Consider the following 18,589-nt stretch of genomic DNA (forward strand, 5'->3'; position numbering starts at 1 on the left):
TACATGTGAAGTTTCCATATTTAAAAATTAATGTACAGAGAAAGAAAACAATTACAGAAATGTGTATCAGACTATACAGATAAAGTTCCATAAAAAGTTCTGTATTTTTACATAATAATATGTAAATTAGAAAACCTAGAAAAATTTTTAGAAAATTTTAGAAAGCAGAATTAGAAAAATCTCTAATTTTTAGAAAAATTAGAAACAGAATTAAAAAAATCTTCAGGAATGTAATCACAAAAGATAGTTATTTTTCAGTCACGGTTTATGATATTGGAGGTTTTTTTTTTCTTAATCAGTTTTAGTGTTTGATTTTCATCTACAAATTTAGTATTTCTTCACTTTGAAAAATATTACTAATTTTCAAAAATAGTATTGAGGAGTTCCCGTCATTGCTCAGTGGTTAGTGAACCTGACTAGCATCCTTAAGGATGTGGGTTCGATCCCAGGCCTTGCTCAGTGGGTTAAGGATCCAGTGTTGCCCTGAGCTGTGGTGTAGGTCGCAGACGTGGCTCGGATCCTGCATTGCTGTGCCTCTGGCATAGGCCGGCAGCTTCAGTTCCAATTAGACCCCTAGCCTGGGAACCTCCATATGCCATGGATGTGGCCCTTAAAAAATTAAAAAAAAGATAGAATTGAGAAATATATATTTAAATTGTTATGGAAATTTATACATACTTTATACACCAAGAGCATAATCTTTATTTATGTTTAGCACTCGATGTCAAGTTTATAGATTGTGCCACAAGATACTAGGGAAATCTGAAAAGGAATGGATATATGTATATGTACAACTTATTTACTTTGTTGTACACCTAAAACTAACACAACATTGTAAGTGAACTAGACTCCAATAAAGTTTATTAAAAAAAAAGAGATACCAGGGTTAAGGATGTTGAGATAGGATTTAGTAGGGATATGCTACTGTCATTAAGTTGATAGAGGTATTAGAGTTTTCCTAAATTCATATATAGTCATAGAAGACCAATATGTTTTTTAAAAAGGAGGATGAAGGAGGGAATAAGCCCAATGAAATTAATTTCTGTCTTAGCCCAGTATTAAAATATTTCTGGCATTTTTTTTCAGTACTTTTTTACTGAGTGCTGACCATATGCCAGGCATGGTAGTGCTAAGCAAGGTGCCTGTATTTACATGATTTCATTCATTCTGTAAAACAGCTCACTGAGGCAAGTATTGATAGCCCCATTTTAGAGATGATAAAACAAAGAAGTAAATGGTAAAATATATGTCAAACAGTTGGTTAATATCAGGACCAGAGATTGAGCCTAAATGCTAACCCCTCCCCCTTTTTTTACTGGGTATATTCAGGCACCTAAAATGTACCAGACACTTTGCACTGAAGAAAACATATGTCAGTTCCTGCCCTTTCACAGATAATAGTCGTCAGCAGTTCACCCTCACATTTTATTCTTTTTCAGTTTTTCTAAATCATAATCAAGAATGATTTTCATCCATCACATAGCTGATGGCCCCAGGGAGTATAACGTGTTGATCCAGTAGCTACATTCCATCAACACCTTTTCTCTAGAAAGAATATCTGTCAGGTAAATTTTTTGTTCGACAATATATTATAAATTAAAATGCCCTTATTCTTGATGTTCAGTTCCTGGAATAGAGTTCCTTCTTTTTTGAGTTGGATCACTTAAGTTATATAATTGAGAGAGACCATTATACCAATCTTTGTTTAGCGATGCCTGCATCTTTTATACTTAACAATTCCTTACCACGAGAACGACGAGACATCTGTGTACAATGTACCTATAGTATGACTACAATAACTTTGTGTTTTTGTTATCTGGGCAAGAGATCACTTGCACAGAAACAATGTACCTTTTGTGATTTCTCCTAAAACACTGCATGCTTTTATATGTCTAGCGTATATACAGCATGGTCAGCAGAAGTCAGGAAGGATAAATTTGTGACATGCCTACTGTCACTCCAAAAATTCACCTCCAATCAGAATTGTTATGGAAGTTGAAACCTATCTGACATTTCAGTTGAAATATTAATCAGATATGTCCTCTGAATTGTTATATACTGATGACCCAAATGATCCATTAGTGAACAGACTTGAATTTAAACATCTAAACATCTTTAAAACGTTTTATTTGGGACATGTTTATAACTTAGACTATTTTCCAAACCCAGTCCTGCCAACATGATGTAGCTTCTCATAAAATATTTTAAATTAGTTACCTCTAGTTTTGACAAAAGCTTCCAACTTCGGGGGAAAAAAGTCAAACAGTGAGAGAGATTGCGAAGGAACAGAAGGTAGATCTGTTATTACAATGGTGAAAAGGAATCCAATTTGTTACTTTGTGACTTGTCATGCCTTTTTCTTGGCATAACTATATTTGAAGTTGTAAGTAAAGACCCATGGCAGTCCATGTTATGAGCTCGGCTACAAATGTGCTAGCAGCTCTGTGAAAATGAACTGCTTTGCTTGAATGCTGAACTGTCTTAGATCACATTGAGTTCATCCTTTTATAAATGACCTCTCTTTTGGGAAGCTCTTTAAATGATACTAAATATAGGCTACCAAATTTAGGGTGGTTGTGGCTTATGTAGAAAGCATTTAACTATGCTAGAGATTTGAAATACATGCATATCTTATCTTTAATTTACTTCACACCTGTGAAATATATATTGAGGTAGGTTTCCTGAGGAGTGATCAGAAATTTGTACTGTGTACTAGTTTGTAAATTTTGAAAGTGAAATGGATATGTGGCCCAAACAATTTTCTGATAAATTTTACAGTTTTGTAGTTCCTTTCATTACTTGGTTAACTAATGAAAATTTTTGCATGACTTAACTTTTCTCTAAGTCCCAGCAAACAAAGAGATAAAATGGTTGAATGTTTGCTATTTTCATATTGTTTCATGACAAGGCAGAACAATTCATATATTAATACTATCTACTTTCGTTTCTCTCTGATGTCTTAGAGCTTTTCATTTTCCAATTTTGTTACCTCAAATTGGATGAATGTGAGCCTTTAAGCTCAGTTTATCTTCCCTAGCTAATATAGAGATTGCTAAAAGATATACTAATAAGTTGGTAATGTTAAGCAGTTAATTTTTTTTCCAACAAAATAGAACTAGAATTTGAAAAGAGAATTAAGAAATCTTTGCTTAATTTTACCTTGTTTTAAGAGGAGTTTGTGAACAACTAATAACAGCCTTGAGGGTGGCATACATCATTTTAATTATACAATTCTGATAAACATTTTTTAAAAGGCTGGCAGTTTCTAAAATTCTTTTTCTGGATTTTCCACAATAGGCTCAAAGAACTTTTTCTTTTTTGAGATATACTGTTAGCTTAAAAGAGGACGCGATCTCTGTCACATATATATGATCTGAGTGTGTGTGTGTGTGTGTGTGTGTGTGTGTATAAAGAGAGAGCGGGAATGGGGGGAAAGGGAGAGAGATAAATTTTTGGACTCCAAGATTTAAAGGAATCTTTCAAAAGCATAAACAAAGCAGCCTTGTCAGGACAAACATGCAAAAGATTTATATATTTGCTACAACCTAGGAGGAAGGCAAGACTGACATTCTATGGGCAAACCTTCATTTCTTTATGAACAAAATTAGGTGGTTGACTAAACACTATTTCTAAATTCTATTTCAATTCTAAGATTCCACAATTATTTATTAACTGCAATTTTTTTTGAAAAAAAGAAGAGTAGTTTTCAGTGATCACAGTGGAGCTAAAAGCTGTTAACTAGGTTTATAATCCTAGCCAGAGGGTTTGTTGCCATTTGAATACTGAGTAACAACTTTCCAACCTTGAATTTAATTACCATCAGAAGCATCTTATTCTGGTCTTAAAAGACCAGTAGATCTCTGATTTCAAGATGTAATTTTTAGAGAAAATACACATCTTTTATCACGTGTAATTTTTATCATTTGATTTTTATAGCACTTAATTTTATTCCATTTCAATCCATTTTTCTTCTTATTTTGCTGTGTGAGTCATCTTGCCGAGCTCTGCAGAGTATAATGTAATATCCTCAGCACCTAATAAGCTGGCAGATACATTTCCATTTGAATGTAGATGCTATGGAAAATTTAACTGAATTAGGCTCTAATGCTTCACTTACTTTTAAGTGGTCCATGTTAGAAGATTAATGAAGGAGTCTTTCAGTTTATTATTATATTTTGGAAATGTAGCAATCTAATGTTTTGGGAGGATAGCTTATGACAGGTGCAAGACTGAAATTAAACACGTAGGCATAATGAAGAAACAAATATTACAGCCAATTAGGAAGGTGAGCAAGCTTTTGAATGTCAGTCATCCTTTGTTGTTTTGCCATTCCTTATGACTATGAAGGACATGAAAATAATTGCTTACTAATGCCAGTTATTTTGGATGGTGAATTAAGAAAGATTTTCTTCATAGATCATCTCATTTGCCTCTAATTAATGGTCAAGAAATAGTTTGCAGAATATTTGGCATCAATAGTTTGAGGTAGCAAAGATAGACTAAAATGATACTTAAGTGATTTGGTTGATTTAAAGAAAGTGGCGATTTAATGCAAAATCCGGTGTTTATCTATTTGTAAATAAGCTTTTTAAAATGAAGATTTTCAAACATATATAGAAGTGAAGAGAATGGTATAATATACTATAATCCAGTGTCAACAATTTTCAGTATTTGTTAATTTCGTTGTTTCTATCCTTCGACTTTTTTTGGGGGGGGAGAGGTGGGCAATGGGCTCAAGTATTTTAAAGCAAATTCTAAATGGCATCTCATTTCTTGTGTAAATTCTTTAATATGCATCTTTTACATATAAAGACTTTTTTAAAAATGAGGATGTCTTTTATCTCGTCTTCCATAGAAACATTTAAGTTTAAAAATAACAATAAATTATAAGAATAGCCCACCTATGGAAATGGCACTTATTTAAAAGTCCAGTGAAGAACATATTTAGTTAGGGTTTTTTTTGTTGTTGTTGTTTTATTGTTTTTTTTTTTTGTTGTTGTTGTTGTTGTTGTTCATTTGTGTGTGTGAGAGAGAGAGAAAGGACGGAGTTAGATAGAGAAGGATCATTTTTATTTTTTGGATAATGGGCACATGCAGTGATCTGCTGAAAACAAAGTGCTCTGAGGCATCTTCAGCTGGAAAACATCTGTACCATTTTCTATAATCAGTGTCAGCCACCAGCATCTCCCATCAGCACTGCAAGTGGCCATTTCCCAGCTCTATTATAAATCACTAGGTAGCCACACTGCAGTGGCTTTAACCCATAGAGCTGGTATATTTGCCTTGGCATTTCCCTCACATGGAATGATGATTCAAACCAGGGTGTCAAACTGGAGTCAAGAGAAGCCAGCTGAAAATGGGCAGGGTGTGATTGCCAGGAAAGTGAAATTGATGTATTACTTGTGAAATGATCTACATAAAATTTACCAAACAAGAATGAAGTGTTCAGTGTGTCTGAACATGGAAAAATAATTGGAAAAATAGGGGAGGGCTTCAGGGATGTTGGAACCATTAGCAAGGCAGATTGCCACTCCGTCACTGCCTGCCCACCACCCACAGATTCTTTGCGTTCTCGTAGGTCAAAAGAGGACTTGTGAAGTGGGAGTGATTATTTTTTCTGTGGATAAAGAATTGACTTCATCATATTACTTCTTGGAACGTGTCTATTATTCGTATATCTTATTTATATGACAAATAATATCTTTTAGATGTGTACATTATAAGAAGTTGAGATTATTATCTCCTTTTGAGAATACTTGTATTTTTCAGTGAATAAAGATGGAATTGTTTTTCTTCCTCAAGTAAAGCTTTGACACTAAAAAACTCCTCTTGGCAACCTGTTTAAAGCTTTTCTCACAATGAAGTGTAGAGAATTGAAGATTAATTCCATTGAAATCATAAATGCACTGCAGTCTGTAGATTATCAGTTAGTCAAGATAAACACCACTGATTACCGTTGAATTATGCATACAAATATTTACAACACCCTGGGTAATGAATTCATAAAAATAAATAATAATTATAATAATAGAGACTTAGTACTCAAATTTCCATATTTCTAAAATCCTGAAAGGAATATTTTCTGAGTTTATACTTCAGTGTAATTTAACAAGGATAAGAAGTATTTGCAATGCAATGTTAGCCACATTTATTTCCCTTAAGACTTCAGAGAGTCTAAGTTTAGATATCAACCCTTTGCTTCCTGGATAAATTTCACTCTTGCTCTTTTTTTTTTTTTTTTTAAATGGTTGCACCCACAGCATATGGAAGTTCCTGGGTCAGGGTTGAATCCTGGCTGAAGCTGCAGCCTATGCCACAGCTGCAGTAATGCCAGATCCTTTAACCCACTGCACCAGGCCGGGGGTCAAACCCTTGCCTCGTTTCCACAAAGCTGCTGCAGTTAGATTCTGTGACACAGCAAAAACTACTCTCTCTATTTTTTATACTCTTGTTACAGAGCACATCAACATATTCATCTATTAATAGTTTGAAGTAAAATATGGAATTATGTTTTCAAAAGTTTTTTTTTTAATTTCAGAAACAATTTTTAAATTAATGACTAAAAGATTTGATTTAAAATATAAAATATAGATTTCTTGTTCTTCAGACTCTACTCTGTTAAACTGTTCAGATATATACAAATACTTGACTCAGATTACTTGGAAAATATTCTCACATGTTGTCTGGAAGGAATATAAATTGAACTGCACTTTAATTGTTTATCTCTACTGTTGCCCTCTTTTGTTTAATACGGTGATATAATTCTAACTTTTCAGTTGGAATATCTTAAATTAGAGATTCTTTGAAAGTGCTGTTGTTATTTGTGGTTCTCACCTGAAATATGAAGCTGTTTTAAAAGCAGAATGAAATGTTTACAGTAGATAAGACTTGCTGACTAATAGTTGTTGGAAACTTTCCATTTGTCAAGTTGTTATGTAGATGATCGTATATTAGATCTAGCTGAGAGGCGAGCCAAAAACCCAAGGAATCTAAAATAACACTTTGTTGGCAAATAGTTTGTTTTTAAGGATGAGAACTTGTTGTGAAGAATGAGGAAGCATAGGCTCTTGCCTTCTAAGATGGACCATATTCTGCCTATGGAATGTGTATCTCTCCCAATAAACCTGCTTTCACTTAAAAAAAAAAAAAAGAATGCAGCATCATATTATTTGTCCCAGTTACACCTCTTAGCAGATGATCTGAGGGGGAGAGCCCTATGTATCTTCTTGGAGAGCTCTGCCTCTGCTGCTTCACCTTGGGGTCTTCATGACAATTGGATTCTCCTTTTCTTCTGGTGTGTTCCCCTTTCCTCACTTCCTCTTCTCTCTTCTCTTCTCTTTTTCCCTCTTTCTCTAGACTCAAAATGTGATTTGAGGGTGGGGGCTGTGGCGGGTGATTCACACACCAACTTCCTGCTACCTTAATACAAAACCCCAAAGCCATGGCAGTGAAAAAATACAGCAGTAACTGTGCGGCTTTGCCATGTGGTTGAAAGACTTGCATTTTGAGTAAGAAGTTGTTAATAATGGTTATTCGTTCCTTTCTTCAAAGATGTCTTTTCTTTTGACAAGATGACATTTTGCTATTTTTAATAGAATTATGTTCAGATATGATGCTTTTAAACATTAAATTGGCCAGGTCTTTTTTCCTACGTGAGTGAGCCTTTGAATCTGGGTTGATTTAAAAGTATCCACTCTTCTGCTAGAATCAGGCAAGAGGCCATCTGCAGAGACTTGAATTTGTAACCAGTGTGGAAGATGCAGTGTAGCTAGAAGAGTGGTTAGAGAGCCCAAGTTAAGAAGTTCAAAACCTGACACCTCCATTACCAGCCACATGCCTGTTTGCTGATTACTTAACTTGTCTGTGTTTTAGTTTCATCGTCATTTATGTGGAGGTACTAAGAGTGCCTACTCAATAAGATTGTAAGTCTTAAATGAGCTAATAGTATGTGAGCTAATAATATGTAAAGCTTCACATACTTTATGTAAGATGATAAATATTGGTTGTCATTGTGTCAAAAGACAAATTATTGAAATAAAACTTATATTTGGAGGTCACATTCATGATTCAGAATCTTTGGCAGGAACTTGTTTAGAATTATTTAACATTGAATAAATGAAGTACTCTTCTACAGTGCCTTAAATTTCTTTTAAAATCAGAACTACCACATTAGTTATTATTTGATACAATGTACAGCTGTCAAATTCTGGGAACAAGGAGAGTATTTTAAGAGTATTTCATCTACTCTTGCTATCCAAATGAGATGTAGAAGTGCACGTGTTCCTATAATATTTATCAGTTTTAAATTATTCTTTTTCATGATCCTAAACTTACATTTTACTACTTGGAAATAGGTATAATTTAATGCTTGTTTTTTAGTGCTGGTACATTTCCAAATTTACTTAAATGTTTAATAGTATATTCCTACCTATTTTTATGTAATGACTAAACAGCTTTTTGCAAAACTATTTTATTTTATTTTTTGGCTACACCCATAGCATTTGGAAGGTTCTGGGCTCGAGATCAAACCTGTGTCACAGCAAGATCTGAGTTGTTGCAATGACAACACTGGATCCACAACCCACTGGGCCACATGAGAACTCCACAACACTGTTTTTCAGTGTGGCTGTATCACTGCTTTTTTTCTATAAAAGATTTCTTCTTTGAAAAATCTGGAAGCTTCTTATAGTTCCAATAATATCAAGAAATCATACCCAATATACTATGTTTTATCACTGAGTAACTTTAAAAAAGTGTGTTTGTAGTAAACAGAATGTCAACTGTGTTTTGATTATCCTATATATTTAGCATATATTGAGTAACTTAAGACTGGGTTGGAAACAATGGCAATTAAATATAAGGACTTGTTTGGGAGGTTGCCACGGATGCTTCTGATAATTCACCTTGAGTTTTGAAGAACATAGCAAATGGACAGAGTGTTCACTGAAGCAGGAATTCGTATACCTGTAGTTCTCATCCAATTGCAAATATGGTTATTTCATCAAAATATCTCATTTTTCACCAACTAAAAATCATTAATATTGGGTTATTACAACATTTTCTCTTGTGTAGAAGTCAGCTATTCATGTATAGTAGCTTTTCTTGGAGGCTAAAATATTAAATTCATTTCAGCTTTTCTTTCAAACTATTATTTTGATTGTACTTTATACTTTTGGCAAGATGTAGTTTCCTTTCTTGGGATTATTTCAAATTGCTCAGAATTGTCTTCATTAAATTTATTGAGACACAATTTTTCTAAATGACATTTTAATAATTGCTACAAATAAATAGAGATGAACCAGGAGGTTGTAGTAGGGTGGTTGGATTTGTTTTGTTGGTTGGTTTATTTTGTTTTCTGATTGTTTTGAGACATGTAAACTTTGTTTACTTTTAGTTTTTTGTTTGTTTGTTTGTTTGTTTGTTTTGGTCAAAGATTCAGATCCAGTTGAGTTAAAGTACCTTGCCTCTGCTCCACCTGAACTGGTGAAGGATTCTAGCTTCTTTGAGGTATACTGACCCTAATGGCATAGGATGCTTAGCTTATAAGGAAATTAAAAACCTTCTATATAGGTGTAATTTCTAAAAGTAAAACAGCTTAAAACCACAGACAGCTATTCCCAGCCTGGACAAGTTTATATTCTAAACCACAAAGGTCTATTCTGAAATATTTCTAGGTATGAAGGTTTTTATACTCTTGTTCCATCATACATTTCAGGTTGTATAACCTTGAGATCAAGAAATTTTCATTTACTATCCCTCACCTAGTGTGTTCTCTGTTTGAGAAGTCTTCTTTTGTTACAGAGTTGAAGTTTAAAAAATGCGTCAGAAAGTATAAAAATAGGAAGTGCCCACAAAATCCAGCATTAACAGTTGTAGAACATATTGGTCCCTGAATGCCTAAAAATACAGTGCCTGAAATGATTAGAGGAAGAAAATGGGGTAATTTAAGAATTTGACACTGTCCTCCTTTCCAAATTGCTCAGATTGGCTTCTTTTCTTGTATTTAAACTCTTCGAGTCTTTAGGTCTAACTGGCACAGAGCCAGAGAGAAAGGAGAGAAAGAAGAAAAGGGGAATGGAAAGGAAAACAAGAACATGAATGGAGGCATTTCAGATTATTAATTGATTACTAGGTATAAGCCTCTAGTGAAGTTTTGAAAGAGGTTATAGAGCTTTCTGCTTTATCATCCTTGCCCCTAAAGACTTGGCTAAATACATCCTCCATATTATGAGGTTGAATAAATAATATTTCAAATATGTTAGTACATTATTTTAAGCCCTTCACGTGGAAATTACATTTTCACCTGCTATATTTTAATATGGCTTTTACACATTTTTCTGTATTTTTAAGAGTAATTTATAGTGTTTATACACTTTAAATGTGTATATATTCCATTGCATATTTCTCTAAGCATTGAGTTACTGTTTTTTTCTCTCTGAATATGTTTTTGCTTGGTGTTACAAAGGTAGACTCTGAATAATTAAGATGTTCATAAGTTGATTCCGAGTTTTTTTTTTTAATATACCAAGTTCTTATAATATTTGAGCAATGCACAGTAAATTCAAAAAGGGTTGGAGGTGAGCTAGAGTAAACTGGCTTTGTGTCAGAAAATAATTCCTTATTTTTAGACAACTCCAAATGACAAAAATCATACATCTTTCCCCAAACTAAGATTTTATAATAGATGGTTTTGTTATAACAAGTTTTATATTTACATTACTTTTACATAAAAGGCAGCTCTAAACTCTTCTCTTAAACAGAATTATTTGCAACAAAGCCTGGATTGGAAGATGAACACATCTAGATTTGAGGAAATGTGTTATAGATATAGGCATATGGGAAAGTAGCAGAAGTTTATTGGTTCCCTTACTAGAAATAGGTACTGTATGTGTACCCTGTACTTTAGGCTGGTTTTAGAAAAAGCCCAGGGCATATTGAATTAATGTGTATCCTTACTTACTAGAAAATAAAAATAAAAACAGGTTCTCCCCATAAATACACACTGTTTTCTTAAGAAAAATTGCTGTTTATAGTGTGAATATTTAAAATCCTAATATACCATAAAAAGAAGAAAGCATTTTGATTGGCTACTTATTGAAATATTATAACAGTAGATGAGGGAAATATGTTCTGTTTTGTTAGAAAATTGCTTATCAGACAATTCCCTTTGTAGATGATGTAGTATATTCTAGCAAACTTTAATTTAATTTTACTTTTCCACATCCTTATTTCTATCAAAACTGGTCTAAATTTAATATGCAAATATTCTTTCCATTCACTTATGTTAATTTTCATATGTATTTCTATGAAAGCTGTGTTTTTGTCTGATTAAAAAAATGTTATCTAGTTTAGCATTGTACATTGGTCAAGTGAAAAAAGACTAAAGTTTGTGTTCCTCTAAAATGCTTAGCTTTCTTTCACATTAATCAACCCAGTCAAAGAGTTTGAAGGGTTTAGTTATTTGATGTCAAATAATTATTTGATTGACTCATTTTGTTTTCAACTTCTCTTTTATCTTAACCTGCTTCAGTATAGGGATCATATTTTTTGAGGCCAGGGACATATTAAATATTTGGTATATTTGTCAATTGATTTAGAAACAACCTTTGTGTAACTAAGCAATCATAACACACTCCTTAGTTACCCCAAGGAAGGTATATTTAAACTTGTTTAGTAAGCAGAGGTGGTAATGTTTAATCAAGTAAGCAAATATAAGTATGAAATAGTTTGCCTTTAAACCCACTTGGCAGTAGAAAGAGCCAAATGTAAAACTAGCTGACTACACTTAGCCTGTTTGTCTTACGCAGGAGTTAAGCTGAATGCCTCTCAGACAATGATTGATTAAGGGAAAGGAAACGTTTTTCTTTCCTAAATCATAATGGACATCGTAAGAGTACATTATGAATCTATGGTAGAATCCTTGTTCCTTGCTTGAGATGTTAGGCCACATAACATTTTTAAGAAGGGACAACAGCTGGAGAAATTGTACATTAGTAAGAGGAACTAGAGAGAGAATGGAAATGAGACTTTACTGCCCTTTTCCTGAAGCTTCAAGTCATTTGAAATGTGAAAGAAAATAAAACTTTGAAAATCCAAAACAAATGGGAAAACCTGTTTTTCTAGAGGTTCTTTCATTTTTGTAGTACTTCTCTCCTGTCCATGAGTCTTTCTGAATGGGTATTCCAGGCAAGTAGGCAGAGTGCATTACAGCTTTCATATTTTTCAGTTTCGATATACTTGTCTTTATTGACAGAATATAAGTAGGAGTTGGATAGGTATCCTTCTGTTCTGCTCTCTCTTTTTATTGCATTGGGCAGGGGTAAACTCTTTTTTTTTTTAATCTTTTAAATTCAGTTTTTGTTATCCTCACACTTTCTGTGACTTTGTATTATTTACTTATTTTTGTCTAGCATTATGAGTTCTATAATGCTGCTTCACTTTGTATATCATTCCATGCATAGTCACCGTGTCTCCACGTATTATTGGTCTCCCGGTGATGCCTCTTTCAAAGAGTGGGTCTCACCTGAGAGAGAGGGAGGCTGTCCTTCCAGTCTCACAACCCTAGGGAAGACTTGCTTGATTTCCACCTCTGGACTCAGGGGCCCATGAGACAAGGGCTGTCCTGTAAGGCAGTATTAGCATTTTGTTTGGATAGAGGTTTCTATCAAACTTTCTCTAAAATCTCCTCTATTGCTCACCAAAAGCCTCCTCATTAGACTGCTTGCAGAGAGTGGTTTTGTGCAAATGGACGTGCTTTTGGATGCTTAGATGAGGCCTATTTTCTGTAGTCAGTAAGTACCGACTACTGCAACCGGGTAGAACTTGAAATTCCACCTTAAGCCAGAAAGTCTTAAAGGGTTCACAAAACTCCTAAAGGAGTTCCCGGTTTCAATGGGGGTATTCAAAGGCCCTAATATTTTATGTTAATTCTACATGTGCAGTTTCCTGGAGCATGAGTCCATAGCATACAGGGGTGTCTGTGACCCTCCACAGCTTAAGAGCTGTTTATATGCTGTGTACAGAGCCAGAAAGTATTCTGAAAATAGCAAAGATCTGAAACCTTTCGGTGTAGAGAAATACTGTTTCTTGAATAGAGAATACATTAAATTAGATTAGATGAACTGGAGTAAAGGAGCCATTGTAATAAGATCAACAAAGGTTTGTTATCCCTGTGGAAGAGCTGCCATGGAGCTAATTCCCAAGTGACCACACTCTGGTTGTTTTTAGAGGAATCTTCTGGGCAGTTTTGCATTGTGTTGATGCTGAAGCCGAGGGATGAACACTTTTCAGAATGTAGATTTTTGTGTTGTGGTATAGTTCAGGGTCCTTTTGCCTTGAAAACTATGTTGCTGTCATATTGGAAAATAACACTTAACAAAAATGATGAATTTGGAGAGTGTACCTTTAATCTATGACTAAGAGAATTAGTGATTTCACCTTTACTCGTCTCTGATTCCCTTTGTGTGATGGGAATTCAGCAGAACTCTAGCCACTAAGTAAAATCCATACCATGAAAGGTAGTTTGAGATTTACTATTTATTAGATTTATTACATGTTTCCATTAAATGAGAGTTCGACTTTATAATCTGTTGGTTATTTCAGTAACAAAGTGGCCAAAATGTTGCTTTTCAAAAAGTAAAATTTAAATAATTTGTATTTGAGTGATTACAGACCCCATATGGTTAGTGTACAACAGAAGTTTAAGATGTTTTATTTTAAGAAAAGTTACATTGGGAGAGGGGTAGATGGATAGCAAACTCTGCCTGGACAGAATTCTTCTTGGAGGAGAAAACTGCCAATCATTATAATTTTTATCCATTTTTAGGGTATATTATAAACTTTTCAAAAGTCTTTTTTATATATAAAATAACCCCTTATCCCCAAAGAGTATTGCTCCTGGGTTTTTCGCCTGGCCAGAGAATCATAGAAAAATAATTGAAAATGAAATGTACGGGGGAGTTCCCATCGTGGCTCAGCAGAAACGAATGTTACTAGTATCCATGAGGAGGCAGGATGGATCCCTGGCCTCGATCAGTGGCTTAAGGATCTGGCATTGCCGTGAGCTGTAGTGTAGTCACAGACGCAGCTCAAATCTGGCATTGCTGTGGCTGTGGTATAGTCCGGTGGCTACAGCTCTGATTTGACCCCTAGCCTGGGAACTTCTGTATGCCATAGGTGTGGCCCTAAAAAGCAAAAAAAAATAATAAAAAAAATGAAATGTACAGTTTGAAAAAAATCCAACCTAAATTCAAATTGATCTTTTAGAAGTTACATTAAAAAAAATACTTCACTGTCAATTTAAAAACTGTAAAATGTCATAACAATACTCTCTTAATAACATATTTTAGAAAAAGAAACTAAACAATGAATAGATTACAGTCACAGTTTTTATTATGAGCATCGTTTCAGGCAGCCTGCTATAGTGCTAGTTGTTGAACCAAGTCAGAACGGCACTGAAGCAGGTCATTTGCAATGTTCACTGGCAGGTGTAGAGTTTGTATGATGTTTACTTTCCACCTTTTGATTTTGACACTTTAAATCTGCAAAGGACATTTTTGCTTGATCAAACAAGCAAGAATTCTTTTGTGTTGCTTTGGAAATGTCCACTTGTGGAGTTCCCTTTGTGACCAAGTGTTAACTAACCTGACTAGTATCCATGAGGACGCAGGTTCTATCCCTGGCCTCGCCTAGGGGATTAAAGATCTGGCATTGCTGCGAGCTATGGTGTAGGTCACAGACACAGCTCAGACCTGGCGTTGCTGTGGCTGCGGCAAAGGCCATCAGCTATAGCTCCGATTTGACCCCTAGCCTGGGAACTTCCATATGCTGTGGCCCTAAAGAGACAAAAAAGATGGAAATGTCCAATTGTATAAACTAGTACTGATCAGGAGCTTATAATGCCAAACTTTTTACCATTAGATTGGCTGTTGTCTTCAGTTGGTCAGTTGTTTATCTTGCAGATTTGATTCTTTAGTCGGCATGTTCTCATAGAACTTATTTAGATAATTACTATTTACTCTTTAGGCCTGAAAGGAAGATCAAATAACGATAGTGTAATTTTCAGAATTATTTATACTTTTTATGTAATGCAAAAGAGGTTGCACATCTCTTGTGGAAGTCTCAGGAAGAGAACTCTATTTGGTAACAATACTTAGTTTTGAGATGTGACTTGCATCTTTTTTGGCAGTTTGAAAGACAAATAGCTCACTTTAAAAAAAGAATCTGTAAGATATTTTTATATATGTGCCTTTTTCAAAAATATTTTTCCTTCTTGTATTTAGAGCTTCCTTAGGTTAAATCCTTAAAGAGCCATTGTTGCCCTAAACAAACAAGGTGGTCTCTCTTTGAGGGCAGAGACAATGCTCACAGGGGAGAAAGAGGGGAATTTAGAGGACTGGTACTCTCATGTACTTATTAATGTTTTAGTGCAGGTAATCTTCCAGAATTAAGTCTTCTTCTTTCCTAACAACTACTTTCTTTCATCTTATGTATACTGGATTAAAATCTTTATTGATTTTGATGGTATCAAATCATACTACTTCTGGGTAATCAGTGGTGTAGAATATGAATGTATGAAATACTCTATCCAATATCTTTCCCACATAACAGATAATTCTACCCTTAACTGACAAAGGAATATATACTTTGAAATTTTTATCAGTCACAGGATAACTTCATTTTCTATATAATGAATCGTCGTATCAGTATAGATTGATCCTTTCAAAAAACAAATTTTAAACCTGTCTCTTGCTTTTTAGAGTGATATTGCAGTGAGTACAATCTGGGAACTGCATGATAGAATTTCTATAAAACATTAATATTTATCTTGTGGGTCACCACCTAAAGACTAATAGCACTATGTTCTGAATTCTTGTCATGGAGTATGTTAGTAAAACAGTAATAAAAGTGATAGAGTAGTTCACTATTTTATATCCTGTGGCTGGTTATGGTCATCTGGCTAGAGTCTAACCCATATTAATCCCTTGAGTAAATAGTCAGGAACATTCAATGATGTACTTAAAATACTTTTTAACATGTGGTATTTAGAGTGTTTAGAATGTCAAAGGATCCTTTGTAATGATCGTCCCCTTGAGTAGTTCAAAAGATATTTTTAAAGTTATTTTTCAAAGAGCACAGTGTTTGAAGACTTTCAGAAAATATAAATCTAGTAGAGTACTTTGGGAAAAAAAAAAAAAAGCTCAGTTCTAACAACAACAAAAAAAATCACCCCGCACACTGAAGTGATATATTAGTCAAATAATCCATGAAAAATTCAAGAAAACAGAGTATGTGTTCATTTTTGATTGAGAAAAGGAACTTTTATTTTTCCGTGAACAAGAGAATGTGTTTGATGCTCCCTCAGGGAGCTACACCCTTCTCTATAATTGTGTTTTTCACATTTTATGTTCAAATGTAAATGACTGAAGAGAAAGCATAACGTGTTCATTTTTTTTTTTTTTGGTAGAACATATTAAAGCCTGTTTCTATGGCAACAACTTTTAATTGGCAAATCCCATTCTGTCAGTACTCTCAGGCTTATTTTTCTTGGGTACATTACATTGTTAGAAATGCTTCACGAAGTAAAAGTTAGATTTGGCATTGTTCTTTGGCATGAAAGAAGTTCTTGGTCAAGGATTTATTTTATGAAATAATTTAGCTATAATATACTTGTGTAGTAGGTTGCTGTAGAGATGATACATCCATCCCAAATGCCTGTTAGGTGTCAAAAAAACATGCCAAGGATTGGTACAGACACTCAGGCTTGCAAACCAAGAATAGCAACTTGTGTTATTTCACACAGGTGAGCTAGGCAACTGTCTTACCTGGCCGAACAAGCAGAGTTTGAAAAAATTTAAATCCTTCTGGGCTGTGTTTCCGACTTTTAGAACAGTATATCTGTGGTTCCTTATGGCCTTGACTTTAATGGTATAGAGTAGATTGATTTATTAGGAACAAACATAGTTTGCAGCTTGCTTCTCATAAATTTTATCTCATGAATCAATATGGTGCAGAATTTTGAAGCAGGTATTTGGTAAGTTGGATTTGGCTACTGCACTGTTATAAAAATAGATTAAGTAAACAGACACAGCAGGCCAGTGCAGCTTGGATTTTGAACTCTTCTGAGACCCAGTATAACTTTAATTGTTTATAGGTCTAGGGAGAAAGAAAGATGAATCCCTAAGGTAATTTTAATATTATATAATGAAGGAAAAACTATTTTATAGCAGAGGATCAGGTGCTGTATCTATTATAATTATTTCAGAGAGCGTTATCCAAAAGCTTCAATTTTTAAGCTATTCCAGTCTGCTGTGTATTTTTTTTTTTGCCTTTGCTATTTTTATATCACTGCAGTAGCATAACCCTGCACCAAGCGCAAGACAGCAGTGCAGTTGGTGTTGAATGTGAAAACTGTTATTAAACGAAAGCTAACAAAGCAGATCCTTAGAAAGAAATTGTCTACATTGAAGACTTGCAATATTAAATTTGTCTTCTAAAAATTAAAATGTGAAAAGAGTAAATAATACTGTATATTTCCTCCTTTAAAGCTGTGATTTCATATAGTCAGATACTAAAATGTCTAGTCACTCTTTTTAATTATTCTCCACAGTTGCAGATTTTCTGTCAAAGCATTCCTTTCTCATACACCATCTTTGTGTCTTAAAACTGTTCTTATTACATTTTTTGATTAATAAATGACTTTGTTCTTTTCATCAGAAGTGACAGAAAGCATTCATGTGAATAGTCCAACCTTACTTTGGTAAAGTGCCAGTGTATTCTTATTATCTATATGTATTTCCTGAGTAATTATGATTCTTATAATTTTATAATTACATTTATGCAGGAAAATTTTATGTATTTGCTATGTATCTATACACATGGTATATATATATGTATATATGTATACACACACACATACACACACATGCACACATACATGCTTTGTGAATAGATTTGACTATATCTCATTTGTCTCCAGTAGCCTAAGAAAAGTAATCAAAAGGGTATTAACATATAAAAAGTGATAGCCATTTCACAAACCAGAACAAGAAAAGTGAAAAAAAATAGAAATTAGGTGGCCTATAGTTCCCTGAACATTGTTTTATGGGCTAACTAAATTTCACTAGACCGTGTACATTCTTGTAGTTTTTGAATATTTGGGAACAATCCCAAGGACTTAAGACATATAATTGATTATTTTGGTGCTTGGGAGGAAATTTAAGTCCTAAGTGAGCTTCATGCCTCAACTGGAGAGGGCACCTAGGTGGCCCCCCGCCTCAGTGTGTCTTTGGTGACTTCAGTAAGCAGCAGCTCTGATGAAGTGGGGCATTTCTGTGTTTGGGAATTTACAAAGGTCTAGAGGACATAGTCAAGCTTTAAGCTATCAAGGGTCTTTTCATATCAATGCTATACAAATAGAGTTTTAAAAGTGAAAAAAATCTAATAAAGATTAATTATGCTTTTTATGTCATCAGCTTTTACTATTCTAGAAGTCCCTGCCTCATAATTGACTGGAGGAATATTCTTCTTGTCTCCTTTTAAACCTCAATTCCTGTACTAAGAGCATCTGTCTTGGTCATGGCTGCTTCTG

General features: G+C 34.2%; 1 protein-coding gene across 27 annotated transcripts in view; it reads left to right on the forward strand.

Annotated features, from left to right (window-relative positions):
- MBNL1 (muscleblind like splicing regulator 1) overlaps nt 1–18,589 on the forward strand; it is a 205,897-nt gene that overhangs the window by 118,108 nt on the left and 69,200 nt on the right. The gene's annotated exons all lie outside the window — the stretch shown is intronic.

The sequence above is a fragment of the Phacochoerus africanus genome, chromosome 1 (assembly GCF_016906955.1).
Source record: "Phacochoerus africanus isolate WHEZ1 chromosome 1, ROS_Pafr_v1, whole genome shotgun sequence".
Taxonomy (NCBI): domain Eukaryota; kingdom Metazoa; phylum Chordata; class Mammalia; order Artiodactyla; family Suidae; genus Phacochoerus; species Phacochoerus africanus.